Below are 20,000 nucleotides of genomic sequence, written 5' to 3'. Positions count from 1 at the left end.
ATGATTACACAGCATCCTATCTGTGGAAAACGGCAGTGCAGGGATAGGGAAGAAAACTATAGGCATCCAAAGGAGCCCGGCTAGCTCAGTCGGTAGAGCATGAGACTCTTAATATCAGGGTCGTGGGTTGGAGCCCCACGTTGGGCGAAAACAACTAAAATTGTAGTGCTTTTTGACCAAAAAAATACATCCTATCTGTGGAAAACGGCAGTGCAGGGATAGGGAAGAAAACTTTAGGCATCCAAAGGAGCCCGGCTAGCTCAGTCGGTAGAGCATGAGACTCTTAATCTCAGGGTCGTGGGTTCGAGCCCCACGTTGGGCGAAAACAACTAAAATTGTAGTGCTTTTTGACCAAAAAAATACATCCTATCTGTGGAAAACGGCAGTGCAGGGATAGGGAAGAAAACTATGGGCATCCAAAGGATCCTGGCTTGCTCAGTCGGTAGCGCATGAGACTCTTAATCTCAGGGTCGTGGGTTCGAGCCCCACGTTGGGCGAAAACAACTAAAATTTTAGTGCTTTTTGACCAAAAAAATAGAAGTTGAAAGTCTCTTTACAATATTTGCAATATTTTGATTGTTAACATGCAATATATGAATGCATGTCTGGATGATGTGTAATGGGGCAATACCACACCTTAATGTATTCACTGTAAAAGAAAAAGTATGTATCATCTTACTATAAAATAAAGTGGAGAAAACACAAATAAGACTTTTTTCCACACAGGTTTAATCGGCTATTTCCTGATATTCTTCAATGCGTTCTGATATTGACTGGTAATTGTGTTTGATACTTTCTTAGACTATTTCTGCCTCTGGCTGATGTGTATTTTCTTTCCAAACTCCACCAGAGCCTATGATTACACAGCATCCTATCTGTGGAAAACGGCAGTGCAGGGATAGGGAAGAAAACTATAGGCATCCAAAGGAGCCCGGCTAGCTCAGTCGGTAGAGCATGAGACTCTTAATATCAGGGTCGTGGGTTGGAGCCCCACGTTGGGCGAAAACAACTAAAATTGTAGTGCTTTTTGACCAAAAAAATACATCCTATCTGTGGAAAACGGCAGTGCAGGGATAGGGAAGAAAACTTTAGGCATCCAAAGGAGCCCGGCTAGCTCAGTCGGTAGAGCATGAGACTCTTAATCTCAGGGTCGTGGGTTCGAGCCCCACGTTGGGCGAAAACAACTAAAATTGTAGTGCTTTTTGACCAAACAAATACATCCTATCTGTGGAAAGCGGCAGTGCAGGGATAGGGAAGAAAACGTTGAGCGAAAACAACTAAAATTTTAGTGCTTTTTGACCAAAAAAATAGAAATTGAAAGTCTCTTTACAATATTTGCAATATTTTGATTGTTAACATGCAATATATGAATGCATGTCTGGATGATGTGTAATGGGGCAATACCACACCTTAATGTATTCACTGTAAAAGAAAAAGTATGTATCATCTTACTATAAAATAAAGTGGAGAAAACACAAATAAGACTTTTTTCCCACACAGGTTTAATCGGCTATTTCCTGATATTCTTCAATGCGTTCTGATATTGACTGGTAATTGTGTTTGATACTTTCTTAGACTATTTCTGCCTCTGGCTGATGTGTATTTTCTTTCCAAACTCCACCAGAGCCTATGATTACACAGCATCCTATCTGTGGAAAACGGCAGTGCAGGGATAGGGAAGAAAACTATAGGCATCCAAAGGAGCCTGGCTAGCTCGGTCGGTAGAGCATGAGACTCTTAATCTCAGGGTCGTGGGTTCGAGCCCCACGTTGGGCGAAAACAACTAAAATTGTAGTGCTTTTTGACCAAAAAAATACATCCTATCTGTGGAAAACGGCAGTGCAGGGATAGGGAAGAAAACTATAGGCATCGAAAGGAGCCCGGCTAGCTCAGTCGGTAGAGCATGAGACTCTTAATCTCAGGGTCGTGGGTTCGAGCCCCACGTTGGGCGAAAACAACTAAAATTTTAGTGCTTTTTGACCAAAAAAATAGAAATTGAAAGTCTCTTTACAATATTTGCAATATTTTCATTGTTAACATGCAATATATGAATGCATGTCTGGATGATGTGTAATGGGGCAATACCACACCTTAATGTATTCACTGTAAAAGAAAAAGTATGTATCATCTTACTATAAAATAAAGTGGAGAAAACACAAATAAGACTTGTTTCCACACAGGTTTAATCGGCTATTTCCTGATATTCTTCAATGCGTTCTGATATTGACTGGAAATTGTGTTTGATACTTTCTTAGACTATTTCTGCCTCTGGCTGATGTGTATTTTCTTTCCAAACTCCACCAGAGCCTATGATTACACAGCATCCTATCTGTGGAAAACGGCAGTGCAGGGATAGGGAAGAAAACTATAGGCATCCAAAGGAGCCCGGCTAGCTCAGTCGGTAGAGCATGAGACTCTTAATCTCAGGGTCGTGGGTTCGAGCCCCACGTTTGGCGAAAACAACTAAAATTGTAGTGCTTTTTGACCAAACAAATACATCCTATCTGTGGAAAGCGGCAGTGCAGGGATAGGGAAGAAAATGTTGGGCGAAAACAACTAAAATTTTAGTGCTTTTTGACCAAAAAAATAGAAATTGAAAGTCTCTTTACAATATTTGCAATATTTTGATTGTTAACATGCAATATATGAATGCATGTCTGGATGATGTGTAATGGGGCAATACCACACCTTAATGTATTCACTGTAAAAGAAAAAGTATGTATCATCTTACTATAAAATAAAGTGGAGAAAACACAAATAAGACTTTTTTCCACACAGGTTTAATCGGCTATTTCCTGATATTCTTCAATGCGTTCTGATATTGACTGGTAATTGTGTTTGATACTTTCTTAGACTATTTCTGCCTCTGGCTGATGTGTATTTTCTTTCCAAACTCCACCAGAGCCTATGATTACACAGCATCCTATCTGTGGAAAACGGCAGTGCAGGGATAGGGAAGAAAACTATAGGCATCCAAAGGAGCCCGGCTAGCTCAGTCGGTAGAGCATGAGACTCTTAATCTCAGGGTCGTGGGTTCGAGCGCCACGTTGGGCGAAAACAACTAAAATTGTAGTGCTTTTTGACCAAAAAAATACATCCTATCTGTGGAAAACGGCAGTGCAGGGATAGGGAAGAAAACTATAGGCACCCAAAGGAGCCCGGCTAGCTCAGTCGGTAGAGCATGAGACTCTTAATCTCAGGGTCGTGGGTTCGAGCCCCATGTTGGGCGAAAACAACTAAAATTGTAGTGCTTTTTGACGAAACAAATACATCCTATCTGTGGAAAACGGCAGTGCAGGGATAGGGAAGAAAACTATGGGCATCCAAAGGAGCCCGGCTTGCTCAGTCGGTAGCGCATGAGACTCTTAATCTCAGGGTCATGGGTTCGAGCCCCACATTGGGCGAAAACAACTAAAATCTTAGTGCTTTTTGACCAAAAAAATAGAAATTGAAAGTCTCTTTACAATATTTGCAATATTTTGATTGTTAACATGCAATATATGAATGCATGTCTGGATGATGTGTAATGGGGCAATACCACACCTTAATGTATTCACTGTAAAAGAAAAAGTATGTATCATCTTACTATAAAATAAAGTGGAGAAAACACAAATAAGACTTTTTTCCACACAGGTTTAATCGGCTATTTCCTGATATTCTTCAATGCGTTCCGATATTGACTGGTAATTGTGTTTGATACTTTCTTAGACTATTTCTGCCTCTGGCTGATGTGTATTTTCTTTCCAAACTCCACCAGAGCCTATGATTACACAGCATCCTATCTGTGGAAAACGGCAGTGCAGGGATAGGGAAGAAAACTAGAGGCATCCAAAGGAGCCCGGCTAGCTCAGTCAGTAGAGCATGAGACTCTTAATCTCAGGGTCGTGGGTTCGAGCCCCACGTTGGGCGAAAACAACTAAAATTGTAGTGCTTTTTGACCAAAAAAATACATCCTATCTGTGGAAAACGGCAGTGCAGGGATAGGGAAGAAAACTATGGGCATCCAAAGGAGCCCGGCTTGCTCAGTCGGTAGCGCATGAGACTCTTAATCTCAGGGTTGTGGGTTCGAGCCCCACGTTGGGCGAAAACAACTAAAATGTTAGTGCTTTTTGACCAAAAAAATAGAAATTGAAAGTCTCTTTACAATATTTGCAATATTTTGATTGTTAACATGCAATATATGAATGCATGTCTGGATGATGTGTAATGGGGCAATACCACACCTTAATGTATTCACTGTAAAAGAAAAAGTATGTATCATCTTACTATAAAATAAAGTGGAGAAATCACAAATAAGACTTTTTTCCACACAGGTTTAATCGGCTATTTCCTGATATTCTTCAATGCGTTCTGATATTGACTGGTAATTGTGTTTGATACTTTCTTAGACTATTTCTGCCTCTGGCTGATGTGTATTTTCTTTCCAAACTCCACCAGAGCCTATGATTACACAGCATCCTATCTGTGGAAAGCGGCAGTGCAGGGATAGGGAAGAAAACTATAGTCATCCAAAGGTGCCCGGCTAGCTCAGTCGGTAGAGCATGAGACTCTTAATCTCAGGGTCGTGGGCTCGAGCACCACGTTGGGCGAAAACAACTAAAATTGTAGTGCTTTTTGACCAAAAAAATAGAAATTGAAAGTCTCTTTGCAATATTTTCATTGTTAACATGCAATATATGAATGCATGTCTGGATGATGTGTAATGGGGCAATACCACACCTTAATGTATTCACTGTAAAAGAAAAAGTATGTATCATCTTACTATAAAATAAAGTGGAGAAAACACAAATAAGACTTTTTTCCACACAGGTTTAATCGGCTATTTCCTGATATTCTTCAATGCGTTCTGATATTGACTGGTAATTGTGTTTGATACTTTCTTAGACTATTTCTGCCTCTGGCTGATGTGTATTTTCTTTCCAAACTCCACCAGAGCCTATGATTACACAGCATCCTATCTGTGGAAAACGGCAGTGCAGGGATAGGGAAGAAAACTATAGGCATCCAAAGGAGCCCGGCTAGCTCAGTCGGTAGAGCATGAGACTCTTAATCTCAGGGTCGTGGGTTCGAGCGCCACGTTGGGCGAAAACAACTAAAATTGTAGTGCTTTTTGACCAAAAAAATACATCCTATCTGTGGAAAACGGCAGTGCAGGGATAGGGAAGAAAACTATAGGCACCCAAAGGAGCCCGGCTAGCTCAGTCGGTAGAGCATGAGACTCTTAATCTCAGGGTCGTGGGTTCGAGCCCCACGTTGGGCGAAAACAACTAAAATTGTAGTGCTTTTTGACGAAACAAATACATCCTATCTGTGGAAAACGGCAGTGCAGGGATAGGGAAGAAAACTATGGGCATCCAAAGGAGCCCGGCTTGCTCAGTCGGTAGCGCATGAGACTCTTAATCTCAGGGTTGTGGGTTCGAGCCCCACGTTGGGCGAAAACAACTAAAATGTTAGTGCTTTTTGACCAAAAAAATAGAAATTGAAAGTCTCTTTACAATATTTGCAATATTTTGATTGTTAACATGCAATATATGAATGCATGTCTGGATGATGTGTAATGGGGCAATACCACACCTTAATGTATTCACTGTAAAAGAAAAAGTATGTATCATCTTACTATAAAATAAAGTGGAGAAATCACAAATAAGACTTTTTTCCACACAGGTTTAATCGGCTATTTCCTGATATTCTTCAATGCGTTCTGATATTGACTGGTAATTGTGTTTGATACTTTCTTAGACTATTTCTGCCTCTGGCTGATGTGTATTTTCTTTCCAAACTCCACCAGAGCCTATGATTACACAGCATCCTATCTGTGGAAAGCGGCAGTGCAGGGATAGGGAAGAAAACTATAGGCATCCAAAGGTGCCCGGCTAGCTCAGTCGGTAGAGCATGAGACTCTTAATCTCAGGGTCGTGGGCTCGAGCACCACGTTGGGCGAAAACAACTAAAATTGTAGTGCTTTTTGACCAAAAAAATAGAAATTGAAAGTCTCTTTGCAATATTTTCATTGTTAACATGCAATATCTGAATGCATGTCTGGATGATGTGTAATGGGGCAATACCACACCTTAATGTATTCACTGTAAAAGAAAAAGTATGTATCATCTTACTATAAAATAAAGTGGAGAAATCACAAATAAGACTTTTTTCCACACAGGTTTAATCGGCTATTTCCTGATATTCTTCAATGCGTTCTGATATTGACTGGTAATTGTGTTTGATACTTTCTTAGACTGTTTCTGCCTCTGGCTGATGTGTATTTTCTTTCCAAACTCCACCAGAGCCTATGATTACACAGCATCCCATCTGTGGAAAACGGCAGTGCAGGGATAGGGAAGAAAACTATAGGCATCCAAAGGAGCCCGGCTAGCTCAGTCGGTAGAGCATGAGACTCTTAATCTCAGGGTCGTGGGTTCGAGCCCCACGTTGGGCGAAAACAACTAAAATTGTAGTGCTTTTTGACCAAAAAAATACATCCTATCTGTGGAAAACGGCAGTGCAGGGATAGGGAAGAAAACTATGGGCATCCAAAGGAGCCCGGCTTGCTCAGTCGGTAGCGCATGAGACTCTTAATCTCAGGGTCGTGGGTTCGAGCCCCACGTTGGGCGAAAACAACTAAAATTTTAGTGCTTTTTGACCAAAAAAATAGAAATTGAAAGTCTCTTTACAATATTTGCAATATTTTGATTGTTAACATGCAATATATGAATGCATGTCTGGATGATGTGTAATGGGGCAATACCACACCTTAATGTATTCACTGTAAAAGAAAAAGTATGTATCATCTTACTATAAAATAAAGTGGAGAAAACACAAATAAGACTTTTTTCCACACAGGTTTAATCGGCTATTTCCTGATATTCTTCAATGCGTTCTGATATTGACTGGTAATTGTGTTTGATACTTTCTTAGACTATTTCTGCCTCTGGCTGATGTGTATTTTCTTTCCAAACTCCACCAGAGCCTATGATTACACAGCATCCTATCTGTGGAAAACGGCAGTGCAGGGATAGGGAAGAAAACTATAGGCATCCAAGGGAGCCCGGCTAGCTCAGTCGGTAGAGCATGAGACTCTTAATATCAGGGTCGTGGGTTGGAGCCCCACGTTGGGCGAAAACAACTAAAATTGTAGTGCTTTTTGACCAAAAAAATACATCCTATCTGTGGAAAACGGCAGTGCAGGGATAGGGAAGAAAACTATAGGCATCCAAAGGAGCCTGGCTAGCTCAGTCGGTAGAGCATGAGACTCTTAATCTCAGGGTCGTGGGTTCGAGCCCCACGTTGGGCGAAAACAACTAAAATTGTAGTGCTTTTTGACCAAAAAAATACATCCTATCTGTGGAAAACGGCAGTGCAGGGATAGGGAAGAAAACTATTGGCATCGAAAGGAGCCCGGCTAGCTCAGTCGGTAGAGCATGAGACTCTTAATCTCAGGGTCGTGGGTTCGAGCCCCACGTTGGGCGAAAACAACTAAAATTTTAGTGCTTTTTGACCAAAAAAATAGAAATTGAAAGTCTCTTTACAATATTTGCAATATTTTCATTGTTAACATGCAATATATGAATGCATGTCTGGATGATGTGTAATGGGGCAATACCACACCTTAATGTATTCACTGTAAAAGAAAAAGTATGTATCATCTTACTATAAAATAAAGTGGAGAAAACACAAATAAGACTTGTTTCCACACAGGTTTAATCGGCTATTTCCTGATATTCTTCAATGCGTTCTGATATTGACTGGAAATTGTGTTTGATACTTTCTTAGACTATTTCTGCCTCTGGCTGATGTGTATTTTCTTTCCAAACTCCACCAGAGCCTATGATTACACAGCATCCTATCTGTGGAAAACGGCAGTGCAGGGATAGGGAAGAAACTATAGGCAACCAAAGGAGCCCGGCTAGCTCAGTCGGTAGAGCATGAGACTCTTAATCTCAGGGTCGTGGGTTCGAGCCCCACGTTTGGCGAAAACAACTAAAATTGTAGTGCTTTTTGACCAAACAAATACATCCTATCTGTGGAAAGCGGCAGTGCAGGGATAGGGAACAAAACGTTGGGCGAAAACAACTAAAATTTTAGTGCTTTTTGACCAAAAAAATAGAAATTGAAAGTCTCTTTACAATATTTGCAATATTTTGATTGTTAACATGCAATATATGAATGCATGTCTGGATGATGTGTAATGGGGCAATACCACACCTTAATGTATTCACTGTAAAAGAAAAAGTATGTATCATCTTACTATAAAATAAAGTGGAGAAGTCACAAATAAGACTTTTTTCCACACAGGTTTAATCGGCTATTTCCTGATATTCTTCAATGCGTTCTGATATTGACTGGTAATTGTGTTTGATACTTTCTTAGACTATTTCTGCCTCTGGCTGATGTGTATTTTCTTTCCAAACTCCACCAGAGCCTATGATTACACAGCATCCTATCTGTGGAAAACGGCAGTGCAGGGATAGGGAAGAAAACTATAGGCATCCAAAGGAGCCCGGCTAGCTCAGTCGGTAGAGCATGAGACTCTTAATCTCAGGGTCGTGGGTTCGAGCCCCACGTTGGGCGAAAACAACTAAAATTGTAGTGCTTTTTGACCAAAAAAATACATCCTATCTGTGGAAAACGGCAGTGCAGGGATAGGGAAGAAAACTATGGGCATCCAAAGGAGCCCGGCTTGCTCAGTCGGTAGCGCATGAGACTCTTAATCTCAGGGTCGTGGGTTCGAGCCCCACGTTGGGCGAAAACAACTAAAATTTTAGTGCTTTTTGACCAAAAAAATAGAAGTTGAAAGTCTCTTTACAATATTTGCAATATTTTGATTGTTAACATGCAATATATGAATGCATGTCTGGATGATGTGTAATGGGGCAATACCACACCTTAATGTATTCACTGTAAAAGAAAAAGTATGTATCATCTTACTATAAAATAAAGTGGAGAAAACACAAATAAGACTTTTTTCCACACAGGTTTAATCGGCTATTTCCTGATATTCTTCAATGCGTTCTGATATTGACTGGTAATTGTGTTTGATACTTTCTTAGACTATTTCTGCCTCTGGCTGATGTGTATTTTCTTTCCAAACTCCACCAGAGCCTATGATTACACAGCATCCTATCTGTGGAAAACGGCAGTGCAGGGATAGGGAAGAAAACTATAGGCATCCAAAGGAGCCCGGCTAGCTCAGTCGGTAGAGCATGAGACTCTTAATATCAGGGTCGTGGGTTGGAGCCCCACGTTGGGCGAAAACAACTAAAATTGTAGTGCTTTTTGACCAAAAAAATACATCCTATCTGTGGAAAACGGCAGTGCAGGGATAGGGAAGAAAACTTTAGGCATCCAAAGGAGCCCGGCTAGCTCAGTCGGTAGAGCATGAGACTCTTAATCTCAGGGTCGTGGGTTCGAGCCCCACGTTGGGCGAAAACAACTAAAATTGTAGTGCTTTTTGACCAAACAAATACATCCTATCTGTGGAAAGCGGCAGTGCAGGGATAGGGAAGAAAACGTTGAGCGAAAACAACTAAAATTTTAGTGCTTTTTGACCAAAAAAATAGAAATTGAAAGTCTCTTTACAATATTTGCAATATTTTGATTGTTAACATGCAATATATGAATGCATGTCTGGATGATGTGTAATGGGGCAATACCACACCTTAATGTATTCACTGTAAAAGAAAAAGTATGTATCATCTTCCTATAAAATAAAGTGGAGAAAACACAAATAAGACTTTTTTCCACACAGGTTTAATCGGCTATTTCCTGATATTCTTCAATGCGTTCTGATATTGACTGGTAATTGTGTTTGATACTTTCTTAGACTATTTCTGCCTCTGGCTGATGTGTATTTTCTTTCCAAACTCCACCAGAGCCTATGATTACACAGCATCCTATCTGTGGAAAACGGCAGTGCAGGGATAGGGAAGAAAACTATAGGCATCCTAAGCAGCCCGGCTAGCTCAGTCGGTAGAGCATGAGACTCTTAATATCAGGGTCGTGGGTTGGAGCCCCACGTTGGGCGAAAACAACTAAAATTGTAGTGCTTTTTGACCAAAAAAATACATCCTATCTGTGGAAAACGGCAGTGCAGGGATAGGGAAGAAAACTATAGGCATCCAAAGGAGCCCGGCTAGCTCAGTCGGTAGAGCATGAGACTCTTAATCTCAGGGTCGTGGGTTCGAGCCCCACATTGGGCGAAAACAACTAAAATTGTAGTGCTTTTTGACCAAACAAATACATCCTATCTGTGGAAAGCGGCAGTGCAGGGATAGGGAAGAAAACGTTGAGCGAAAACAACTAAAATTTTAGTGCTTTTTGACCAAAAAAATAGAAATTGAAAGTCTCTTTACAATATTTGCAATATTTTGATTGTTAACATGCAATATATGAATGCATGTCTGGATGATGTGTAATGGGGCAATACCACACCTTAATGTATTCACTGTAAAAGAAAAAGTATGTATCATCTTACTATAAAATAAAGTGGAGAAAACACAAATAAGACTTTTTTCCCACACAGGTTTAATCGGCTATTTCCTGATATTCTTCAATGCGTTCTGATATTGACTGGTAATTGTGTTTGATACTTTCTTAGACTATTTCTGCCTCTGGCTGATGTGTATTTTCTTTCCAAACTCCACCAGAGCCTATGATTACACAGCATCCTATCTGTGGAAAACGGCAGTGCAGGGATAGGGAAGAAAACTATAGGCATCCAAAGGAGCCTGGCTAGCTCGGTCGGTAGAGCATGAGACTCTTAATCTCAGGGTCGTGGGTTCGAGCCCCACGTTGGGCGAAAACAACTAAAATTGTAGTGCTTTTTGACCAAAAAAATACATCCTATCTGTGGAAAACGGCAGTGCAGGGATAGGGAAGAAAACTATTGGCATCGAAAGGAGCCCGGCTAGCTCAGTCGGTAGAGCATGAGACTCTTAATCTCAGGGTCGTGGGTTCGAGCCCCACGTTGGGCGAAAACAACTAAAATTTTAGTGCTTTTTGACCAAAAAAATAGAAATTGAAAGTCTCTTTACAATATTTGCAATATTTTCATTGTTAACATGCAATATATGAATGCATGTCTGGATGATGTGTAATGGGGCAATACCACACCTTAATGTATTCACTGTAAAAGAAAAAGTATGTATCATCTTACTATAAAATAAAGTGGAGAAAACACAAATAAGACTTGTTTCCACACAGGTTTAATCGGCTATTTCCTGATATTCTTCAATGCGTTCTGATATTGACTGGAAATTGTGTTTGATACTTTCTTAGACTATTTCTGCCTCTGGCTGATGTGTATTTTCTTTCCAAACTCCACCAGAGCCTATGATTACACAGCATCCTATCTGTGGAAAACGGCAGTGCAGGGATAGGGAAGAAACTATAGGCATCCAAAGGAGCCCGGCTAGCTCAGTCGGTAGAGCATGAGACTCTTAATCTCAGGGTCGTGGGTTCGAGCCCCACGTTTGGCGAAAACAACTAAAATTGTAGTGCTTTTTGACCAAACAAATACATCCTATCTGTGGAAAGCGGCAGTGCAGGGATAGGGAACAAAACGTTGGGCGAAAACAACTAAAATTTTAGTGCTTTTTGACCAAAAAAATAGAAATTGAAAGTCTCTTTACAATATTTGCAATATTTTGATTGTTAACATGCAATATATGAATGCATGTCTGGATGATGTGTAATGGGGCAATACCACACCTTAATGTATTCACTGTAAAAGAAAAAGTATGTATCATCTTACTATAAAATAAAGTGGAGAAATCACAAATAAGACTTTTTTCCACACAGGTTTAATCAGCTATTTCCTGATATTCTTCAATGCGTTCTGATATTGACTGGTAATTGTGTTTGATACTTTCTTAGACTATTTCTGCCTCTGGCTGATGTGTATTTTCTTTCCAAACTCCACCAGAGCCTATGATTACACAGCATCCTATCTGTGGAAAACGGCAGTGCAGGGATAGGGAAGAAAACTATAGGCATCCAAAGGAGCCCGGCTAGCTCAGTCGGTAGAGCATGAGACTCTTAATCTCAGGGTCGTGGGTTCGAGCCCCACGTTGGGCGAAAACAACTAAAATTGTAGTGCTTTTTGACCAAAAAAATACATCCTATCTGTGGAAAACGGCAGTGCAGGGATAGGGAAGAAAACTATGGGCATCCAAAGGATCCTGGCTTGCTCAGTCGGTAGCGCATGAGACTCTTAATCTCAGGGTCGTGGGTTCGAGCCCCACGTTGGGCGAAAACAACTAAAATTTTAGTGCTTTTTGACCAAAAAAATAGAAGTTGAAAGTCTCTTTACAATATTTGCAATATTTTGATTGTTAACATGCAATATATGAATGCATGTCTGGATGATGTGTAATGGGGCAATACCACACCTTAATGTATTCACTGTAAAAGAAAAAGTATGTATCATCTTACTATAAAATAAAGTGGAGAAAACACAAATAAGACTTTTTTCCACACAGGTTTAATCGGCTATTTCCTGATATTCTTCAATGCGTTCTGATATTGACTGGTAATTGTGTTTGATACTTTCTTAGACTATTTCTGCCTCTGGCTGATGTGTATTTTCTTTCCAAACTCCACCAGAGCCTATGATTACACAGCATCCTATCTGTGGAAAACGGCAGTGCAGGGATAGGGAAGAAAACTATAGGCATCCAAAGGAGCCCGGCTAGCTCAGTCGGTAGAGCATGAGACTCTTAATATCAGGGTCGTGGGTTGGAGCCCCACGTTGGGCGAAAACAACTAAAATTGTAGTGCTTTTTGACCAAAAAAATACATCCTATCTGTGGAAAACGGCAGTGCAGGGATAGGGAAGAAAACTTTAGGCATCCAAAGGAGCCCGGCTAGCTCAGTCGGTAGAGCATGAGACTCTTAATCTCAGGGTCGTGGGTTCGAGCCCCACGTTGGGCGAAAACAACTAAAATTGTAGTGCTTTTTGACCAAACAAATACATCCTATCTGTGGAAAGCGGCAGTGCAGGGATAGGGAAGAAAACGTTGAGCGAAAACAACTAAAATTTTAGTGCTTTTTGACCAAAAAAATAGAAATTGAAAGTCTCTTTACAATATTTGCAATATTTTGATTGTTAACATGCAATATATGAATGCATGTCTGGATGATGTGTAATGGGGCAATACCACACCTTAATGTATTCACTGTAAAAGAAAAAGTATGTATCATCTTACTATAAAATAAAGTGGAGAAAACACAAATAAGACTTTTTTCCCACACAGGTTTAATCGGCTATTTCCTGATATTCTTCAATGCGTTCTGATATTGACTGGTAATTGTGTTTGATACTTTCTTAGACTATTTCTGCCTCTGGCTGATGTGTATTTTCTTTCCAAACTCCACCAGAGCCTATGATTACACAGCATCCTATCTGTGGAAAACGGCAGTGCAGGGATAGGGAAGAAAACTATAGGCATCCAAAGGAGCCTGGCTAGCTCGGTCGGTAGAGCATGAGACTCTTAATCTCAGGGTCGTGGGTTCGAGCCCCACGTTGGGCGAAAACAACTAAAATTGTAGTGCTTTTTGACCAAAAAAATACATCCTATCTGTGGAAAACGGCAGTGCAGGGATAGGGAAGAAAACTATAGGCATCGAAAGGAGCCCGGCTAGCTCAGTCGGTAGAGCATGAGACTCTTAATCTCAGGGTCGTGGGTTCGAGCCCCACGTTGGGCGAAAACAACTAAAATTTTAGTGCTTTTTGACCAAAAAAATAGAAATTGAAAGTCTCTTTACAATATTTGCAATATTTTCATTGTTAACATGCAATATATGAATGCATGTCTGGATGATGTGTAATGGGGCAATACCACACCTTAATGTATTCACTGTAAAAGAAAAAGTATGTATCATCTTACTATAAAATAAAGTGGAGAAAACACAAATAAGACTTGTTTCCACACAGGTTTAATCGGCTATTTCCTGATATTCTTCAATGCGTTCTGATATTGACTGGAAATTGTGTTTGATACTTTCTTAGACTATTTCTGCCTCTGGCTGATGTGTATTTTCTTTCCAAACTCCACCAGAGCCTATGATTACACAGCATCCTATCTGTGGAAAACGGCAGTGCAGGGATAGGGAAGAAAACTATAGGCATCCAAAGGAGCCCGGCTAGCTCAGTCGGTAGAGCATGAGACTCTTAATCTCAGGGTCGTGGGTTCGAGCCCCACGTTTGGCGAAAACAACTAAAATTGTAGTGCTTTTTGACCAAACAAATACATCCTATCTGTGGAAAGCGGCAGTGCAGGGATAGGGAAGAAAATGTTGGGCGAAAACAACTAAAATTTTAGTGCTTTTTGACCAAAAAAATAGAAATTGAAAGTCTCTTTACAATATTTGCAATATTTTGATTGTTAACATGCAATATATGAATGCATGTCTGGATGATGTGTAATGGGGCAATACCACACCTTAATGTATTCACTGTAAAAGAAAAAGTATGTATCATCTTACTATAAAATAAAGTGGAGAAAACACAAATAAGACTTTTTTCCACACAGGTTTAATCGGCTATTTCCTGATATTCTTCAATGCGTTCTGATATTGACTGGTAATTGTGTTTGATACTTTCTTAGACTATTTCTGCCTCTGGCTGATGTGTATTTTCTTTCCAAACTCCACCAGAGCCTATGATTACACAGCATCCTATCTGTGGAAAACGGCAGTGCAGGGATAGGGAAGAAAACTATAGGCATCCAAAGGAGCCCGGCTAGCTCAGTCGGTAGAGCATGAGACTCTTAATCTCAGGGTCGTGGGTTCGAGCGCCACGTTGGGCGAAAACAACTAAAATTGTAGTGCTTTTTGACCAAAAAAATACATCCTATCTGTGGAAAACGGCAGTGCAGGGATAGGGAAGAAAACTATAGGCACCCAAAGGAGCCCGGCTAGCTCAGTCGGTAGAGCATGAGACTCTTAATCTCAGGGTCGTGGGTTCGAGCCCCATGTTGGGCGAAAACAACTAAAATTGTAGTGCTTTTTGACGAAACAAATACATCCTATCTGTGGAAAACGGCAGTGCAGGGATAGGGAAGAAAACTATGGGCATCCAAAGGAGCCCGGCTTGCTCAGTCGGTAGCGCATGAGACTCTTAATCTCAGGGTCATGGGTTCGAGCCCCACATTGGGCGAAAACAACTAAAATCTTAGTGCTTTTTGACCAAAAAAATAGAAATTGAAAGTCTCTTTACAATATTTGCAATATTTTGATTGTTAACATGCAATATATGAATGCATGTCTGGATGATGTGTAATGGGGCAATACCACACCTTAATGTATTCACTGTAAAAGAAAAAGTATGTATCATCTTACTATAAAATAAAGTGGAGAAAACACAAATAAGACTTTTTTCCACACAGGTTTAATCGGCTATTTCCTGATATTCTTCAATGCGTTCCGATATTGACTGGTAATTGTGTTTGATACTTTCTTAGACTATTTCTGCCTCTGGCTGATGTGTATTTTCTTTCCAAACTCCACCAGAGCCTATGATTACACAGCATCCTATCTGTGGAAAACGGCAGTGCAGGGATAGGGAAGAAAACTAGAGGCATCCAAAGGAGCCCGGCTAGCTCAGTCAGTAGAGCATGAGACTCTTAATCTCAGGGTCGTGGGTTCGAGCCCCACGTTGGGCGAAAACAACTAAAATTGTAGTGCTTTTTGACCAAAAAAATACATCCTATCTGTGGAAAACGGCAGTGCAGGGATAGGGAAGAAAACTATGGGCATCCAAAGGAGCCCGGCTTGCTCAGTCGGTAGCGCATGAGACTCTTAATCTCAGGGTTGTGGGTTCGAGCCCCACGTTGGGCGAAAACAACTAAAATGTTAGTGCTTTTTGACCAAAAAAATAGAAATTGAAAGTCTCTTTACAATATTTGCAATATTTTGATTGTTAACATGCAATATATGAATGCATGTCTGGATGATGTGTAATGGGGCAATACCACACCTTAATGTATTCACTGTAAAAGAAAAAGTATGTATCATCTTACTATAAAATAAAGTGGAGAAATCACAAATAAGACTTTTTTCCACACAGGTTTAATCGGCTATTTCCTGATATTCTTCAATGCGTTCTGATATTGACTGGTAATTGTGTTTGATACTTTCTTAGACTATTTCTGCCTCTGGCTGATGTGTATTTTCTTTCCAAACTCCACCAGAGCCTATGATTACACAGCATCCTATCTGTGGAAAGCGGCAGTGCAGGGATAGGGAAGAAAACTATAGTCATCCAAAGGTGCCCGGCTAGCTCAGTCGGTAGAGCATGAGACTCTTAATCTCAGGGTCGTGGGCTCGAGCACCACGTTGGGCGAAAACAACTAAAATTGTAGTGCTTTTTGACCAAAAAAATAGAAATTGAAAGTCTCTTTGCAATATTTTCATTGTTAACATGCAATATATGAATGCATGTCTGGATGATGTGTAATGGGGCAATACCACACCTTAATGTATTCACTGTAAAAGAAAAAGTATGTATCATCTTACTATAAAATAAAGTGGAGAAAACACAAATAAGACTTTTTTCCACACAGGTTTAATCGGCTATTTCCTGATATTCTTCAATGCGTTCTGATATTGACTGGTAATTGTGTTTGATACTTTCTTAGACTATTTCTGCCTCTGGCTGATGTGTATTTTCTTTCCAAACTCCACCAGAGCCTATGATTACACAGCATCCTATCTGTGGAAAACGGCAGTGCAGGGATAGGGAAGAAAACTATAGGCATCCAAAGGAGCCCGGCTAGCTCAGTCGGTAGAGCATGAGACTCTTAATCTCAGGGTCGTGGGTTCGAGCGCCACGTTGGGCGAAAACAACTAAAATTGTAGTGCTTTTTGACCAAAAAAATACATCCTATCTGTGGAAAACGGCAGTGCAGGGATAGGGAAGAAAACTATAGGCACCCAAAGGAGCCCGGCTAGCTCAGTCGGTAGAGCATGAGACTCTTAATCTCAGGGTCGTGGGTTCGAGCCCCACGTTGGGCGAAAACAACTAAAATTGTAGTGCTTTTTGACGAAACAAATACATCCTATCTGTGGAAAACGGCAGTGCAGGGATAGGGAAGAAAACTATGGGCATCCAAAGGAGCCCGGCTTGCTCAGTCGGTAGCGCATGAGACTCTTAATCTCAGGGTTGTGGGTTCGAGCCCCACGTTGGGCGAAAACAACTAAAATGTTAGTGCTTTTTGACCAAAAAAATAGAAATTGAAAGTCTCTTTACAATATTTGCAATATTTTGATTGTTAACATGCAATATATGAATGCATGTCTGGATGATGTGTAATGGGGCAATACCACACCTTAATGTATTCACTGTAAAAGAAAAAGTATGTATCATCTTACTATAAAATAAAGTGGAGAAATCACAAATAAGACTTTTTTCCACACAGGTTTAATCGGCTATTTCCTGATATTCTTCAATGCGTTCTGATATTGACTGGTAATTGTGTTTGATACTTTCTTAGACTATTTCTGCCTCTGGCTGATGTGTATTTTCTTTCCAAACTCCACCAGAGCCTATGATTACACAGCATCCTATCTGTGGAAAGCGGCAGTGCAGGGATAGGGAAGAAAACTATAGGCATCCAAAGGTGCCCGGCTAGCTCAGTCGGTAGAGCATGAGACTCTTAATCTCAGGGTCGTGGGCTCGAGCACCACGTTGGGCGAAAACAACTAAAATTGTAGTGCTTTTTGACCAAAAAAATAGAAATTGAAAGTCTCTTTGCAATATTTTCATTGTTAACATGCAATATATGAATGCATGTCTGGATGATGTGTAATGGGGCAATACCACACCTTAATGTATTCACTGTAAAAGAAAAAGTATGTATCATCTTACTATAAAATAAAGTGGAGAAATCACAAATAAGACTTTTTTCCACACAGGTTTAATCGGCTATTTCCTGATATTCTTCAATGCGTTCTGATATTGACTGGTAATTGTGTTTGATACTTTCTTAGACTGTTTCTGCCTCTGGCTGATGTGTATTTTCTTTCCAAACTCCACCAGAGCCTATGATTACACAGCATCCCATCTGTGGAAAACGGCAGTGCAGGGATAGGGAAGAAAACTATAGGCATCCAAAGGAGCCCGGCTAGCTCAGTCGGTAGAGCATGAGACTCTTAATCTCAGGGTCGTGGGTTCGAGCCCCACGTTGGGCGAAAACAACTAAAATTGTAGTGCTTTTTGACCAAAAAAATACATCCTATCTGTGGAAAACGGCAGTGCAGGGATAGGGAAGAAAACTATGGGCATCCAAAGGAGCCCGGCTTGCTCAGTCGGTAGCGCATGAGACTCTTAATCTCAGGGTCGTGGGTTCGAGCCCCACGTTGGGCGAAAACAACTAAAATTTTAGTGCTTTTTGACCAAAAAAATAGAAATTGAAAGTCTCTTTACAATATTTGCAATATTTTGATTGTTAACATGCAATATATGAATGCATGTCTGGATGATGTGTAATGGGGCAATACCACACCTTAATGTATTCACTGTAAAAGAAAAAGTATGTATCATCTTACTATAAAATAAAGTGGAGAAAACACAAATAAGACTTTTTTCCACACAGGTTTAATCGGCTATTTCCTGATATTCTTCAATGCGTTCTGATATTGACTGGTAATTGTGTTTGATACTTTCTTAGACTATTTCTGCCTCTGGCTGATGTGTATTTTCTTTCCAAACTCCACCAGAGCCTATGATTACACAGCATCCTATCTGTGGAAAACGGCAGTGCAGGGATAGGGAAGAAAACTATAGGCATCCAAGGGAGCCCGGCTAGCTCAGTCGGTAGAGCATGAGACTCTTAATATCAGGGTCGTGGGTTGGAGCCCCACGTTGGGCGAAAACAACTAAAATTGTAGTGCTTTTTGACCAAAAAAATACATCCTATCTGTGGAAAACGGCAGTGCAGGGATAGGGAAGAAAACTATAGGCATCCAAAGGAGCCTGGCTAGCTCAGTCGGTAGAGCATGAGACTCTTAATCTCAGGGTCGTGGGTTCGAGCCCCACGTTGGGCGAAAACAACTAAAATTGTAGTGCTTTTTGACCAAACAAATACATCCTATCTGTGGAAAGCGGCAGTGCAGGGATAGGGAAGAAAACGTTGAGCGAAAACAACTAAAATTTTAGTGCTTTTTGACCAAAAAAATAGAAATTGAAAGTCTCTTTACAATATTTGCAATATTTTGATTGTTAACATGCAATATATGAATGCATGTCTGGATGATGTGTAATGGGGCAATACCACACCTTAATGTATTCACTGTAAAAGAAAAAGTATGTATCATCTTACTATAAAATAAAGTGGAGAAAACACAAATAAGACTTTTTTCCCACACAGGTTTAATCGGCTATTTCCTGATATTCTTCAATGCGTTCTGATATTGACTGGTAATTGTGTTTGATACTTTCTTAGACTATTTCTGCCTCTGGCTGATGTGTATTTTCTTTCCAAACTCCACCAGAGCCTATGATTACACAGCATCCTATCTGTGGAAAACGGCAGTGCAGGGATAGGGAAGAAAACTATAGGCATCCAAAGGAGCCTGGCTAGCTCGGTCGGTAGAGCATGAGACTCTTAATCTCAGGGTAGTGGGTTCGAGCCCCACGTTGGGCGAAAACAACTAAAATTGTAGTGCTTTTTGACCAAAAAAATAGAAATTGAAAGTCTCTTTACAATATTTGCAATATTTTCATTGTTAACATGCAATATATGAATGCATGTCTGGATGATGTGTAATGGGGCAATACCACACCTTAATGTATTCACTGTAAAAGAAAAAGTATGTATCATCTTACTATAAAATAAAGTGGAGAAAACACAAATAAGACTTGTTTCCACACAGGTTTAATCGGCTATTTCCTGATATTCTTCAATGCGTTCTGATATTGACTGGAAATTGTGTTTGATACTTTCTTAGACTATTTCTGCCTCTGGCTGATGTGTATTTTCTTTCCAAACTCCACCAGAGCCTAT

General features: G+C 40.4%; 14 non-coding genes across 14 annotated transcripts; all 14 read left to right on the top strand.

Annotated features, from left to right (window-relative positions):
* The first annotated feature begins 249 nt into the window (after nucleotides 1-249).
* TRNAK-CUU (transfer RNA lysine (anticodon CUU)) lies at nucleotides 250-322 on the top strand. The gene has a single exon. It is a non-coding gene; the product is annotated as a tRNA-Lys (tRNA).
* Nucleotides 323-1,104: 782 nt separating this feature from the next.
* TRNAK-CUU (transfer RNA lysine (anticodon CUU)) lies at nucleotides 1,105-1,177 on the top strand. Its single transcript has one exon. It is a non-coding gene; the product is annotated as a tRNA-Lys (tRNA).
* A 701-nt stretch (nucleotides 1,178-1,878) lies between these two features.
* On the top strand, nucleotides 1,879-1,951 carry TRNAK-CUU (transfer RNA lysine (anticodon CUU)). The gene has a single exon. It is a non-coding gene; the product is annotated as a tRNA-Lys (tRNA).
* Nucleotides 1,952-5,187: 3,236 nt separating this feature from the next.
* Nucleotides 5,188-5,260, top strand: TRNAK-CUU (transfer RNA lysine (anticodon CUU)). The gene has a single exon. It is a non-coding gene; the product is annotated as a tRNA-Lys (tRNA).
* A 1,103-nt stretch (nucleotides 5,261-6,363) lies between these two features.
* On the top strand, nucleotides 6,364-6,436 carry TRNAK-CUU (transfer RNA lysine (anticodon CUU)). The gene has a single exon. It is a non-coding gene; the product is annotated as a tRNA-Lys (tRNA).
* Nucleotides 6,437-7,393: 957 nt separating this feature from the next.
* Nucleotides 7,394-7,466, top strand: TRNAK-CUU (transfer RNA lysine (anticodon CUU)). The gene has a single exon. It is a non-coding gene; the product is annotated as a tRNA-Lys (tRNA).
* A 1,029-nt stretch (nucleotides 7,467-8,495) lies between these two features.
* Nucleotides 8,496-8,568, top strand: TRNAK-CUU (transfer RNA lysine (anticodon CUU)). The gene has a single exon. It is a non-coding gene; the product is annotated as a tRNA-Lys (tRNA).
* A 782-nt stretch (nucleotides 8,569-9,350) lies between these two features.
* Nucleotides 9,351-9,423, top strand: TRNAK-CUU (transfer RNA lysine (anticodon CUU)). The gene has a single exon. It is a non-coding gene; the product is annotated as a tRNA-Lys (tRNA).
* Nucleotides 9,424-10,897: 1,474 nt separating this feature from the next.
* TRNAK-CUU (transfer RNA lysine (anticodon CUU)) lies at nucleotides 10,898-10,970 on the top strand. Its single transcript has one exon. It is a non-coding gene; the product is annotated as a tRNA-Lys (tRNA).
* A 1,029-nt stretch (nucleotides 10,971-11,999) lies between these two features.
* On the top strand, nucleotides 12,000-12,072 carry TRNAK-CUU (transfer RNA lysine (anticodon CUU)). The gene has a single exon. It is a non-coding gene; the product is annotated as a tRNA-Lys (tRNA).
* Nucleotides 12,073-12,854: 782 nt separating this feature from the next.
* Nucleotides 12,855-12,927, top strand: TRNAK-CUU (transfer RNA lysine (anticodon CUU)). The gene has a single exon. It is a non-coding gene; the product is annotated as a tRNA-Lys (tRNA).
* Nucleotides 12,928-13,628: 701 nt separating this feature from the next.
* Nucleotides 13,629-13,701, top strand: TRNAK-CUU (transfer RNA lysine (anticodon CUU)). Its single transcript has one exon. It is a non-coding gene; the product is annotated as a tRNA-Lys (tRNA).
* A 3,236-nt stretch (nucleotides 13,702-16,937) lies between these two features.
* Nucleotides 16,938-17,010, top strand: TRNAK-CUU (transfer RNA lysine (anticodon CUU)). Its single transcript has one exon. It is a non-coding gene; the product is annotated as a tRNA-Lys (tRNA).
* A 1,103-nt stretch (nucleotides 17,011-18,113) lies between these two features.
* TRNAK-CUU (transfer RNA lysine (anticodon CUU)) lies at nucleotides 18,114-18,186 on the top strand. Its single transcript has one exon. It is a non-coding gene; the product is annotated as a tRNA-Lys (tRNA).
* Nucleotides 18,187-20,000: the final 1,814 nt, after the last annotated feature.

This window comes from Ambystoma mexicanum, chromosome 4q (assembly GCF_040938575.1).
Source record: "Ambystoma mexicanum isolate Mex_15411 chromosome 4q, UKY_AmexF1_1, whole genome shotgun sequence".
NCBI lineage: Eukaryota > Metazoa > Chordata > Amphibia > Caudata > Ambystomatidae > Ambystoma > Ambystoma mexicanum.
The sequence above is the reverse complement of the archived record's forward strand: the minus strand, read 5'-3'. Positions and strand labels throughout refer to the sequence as shown.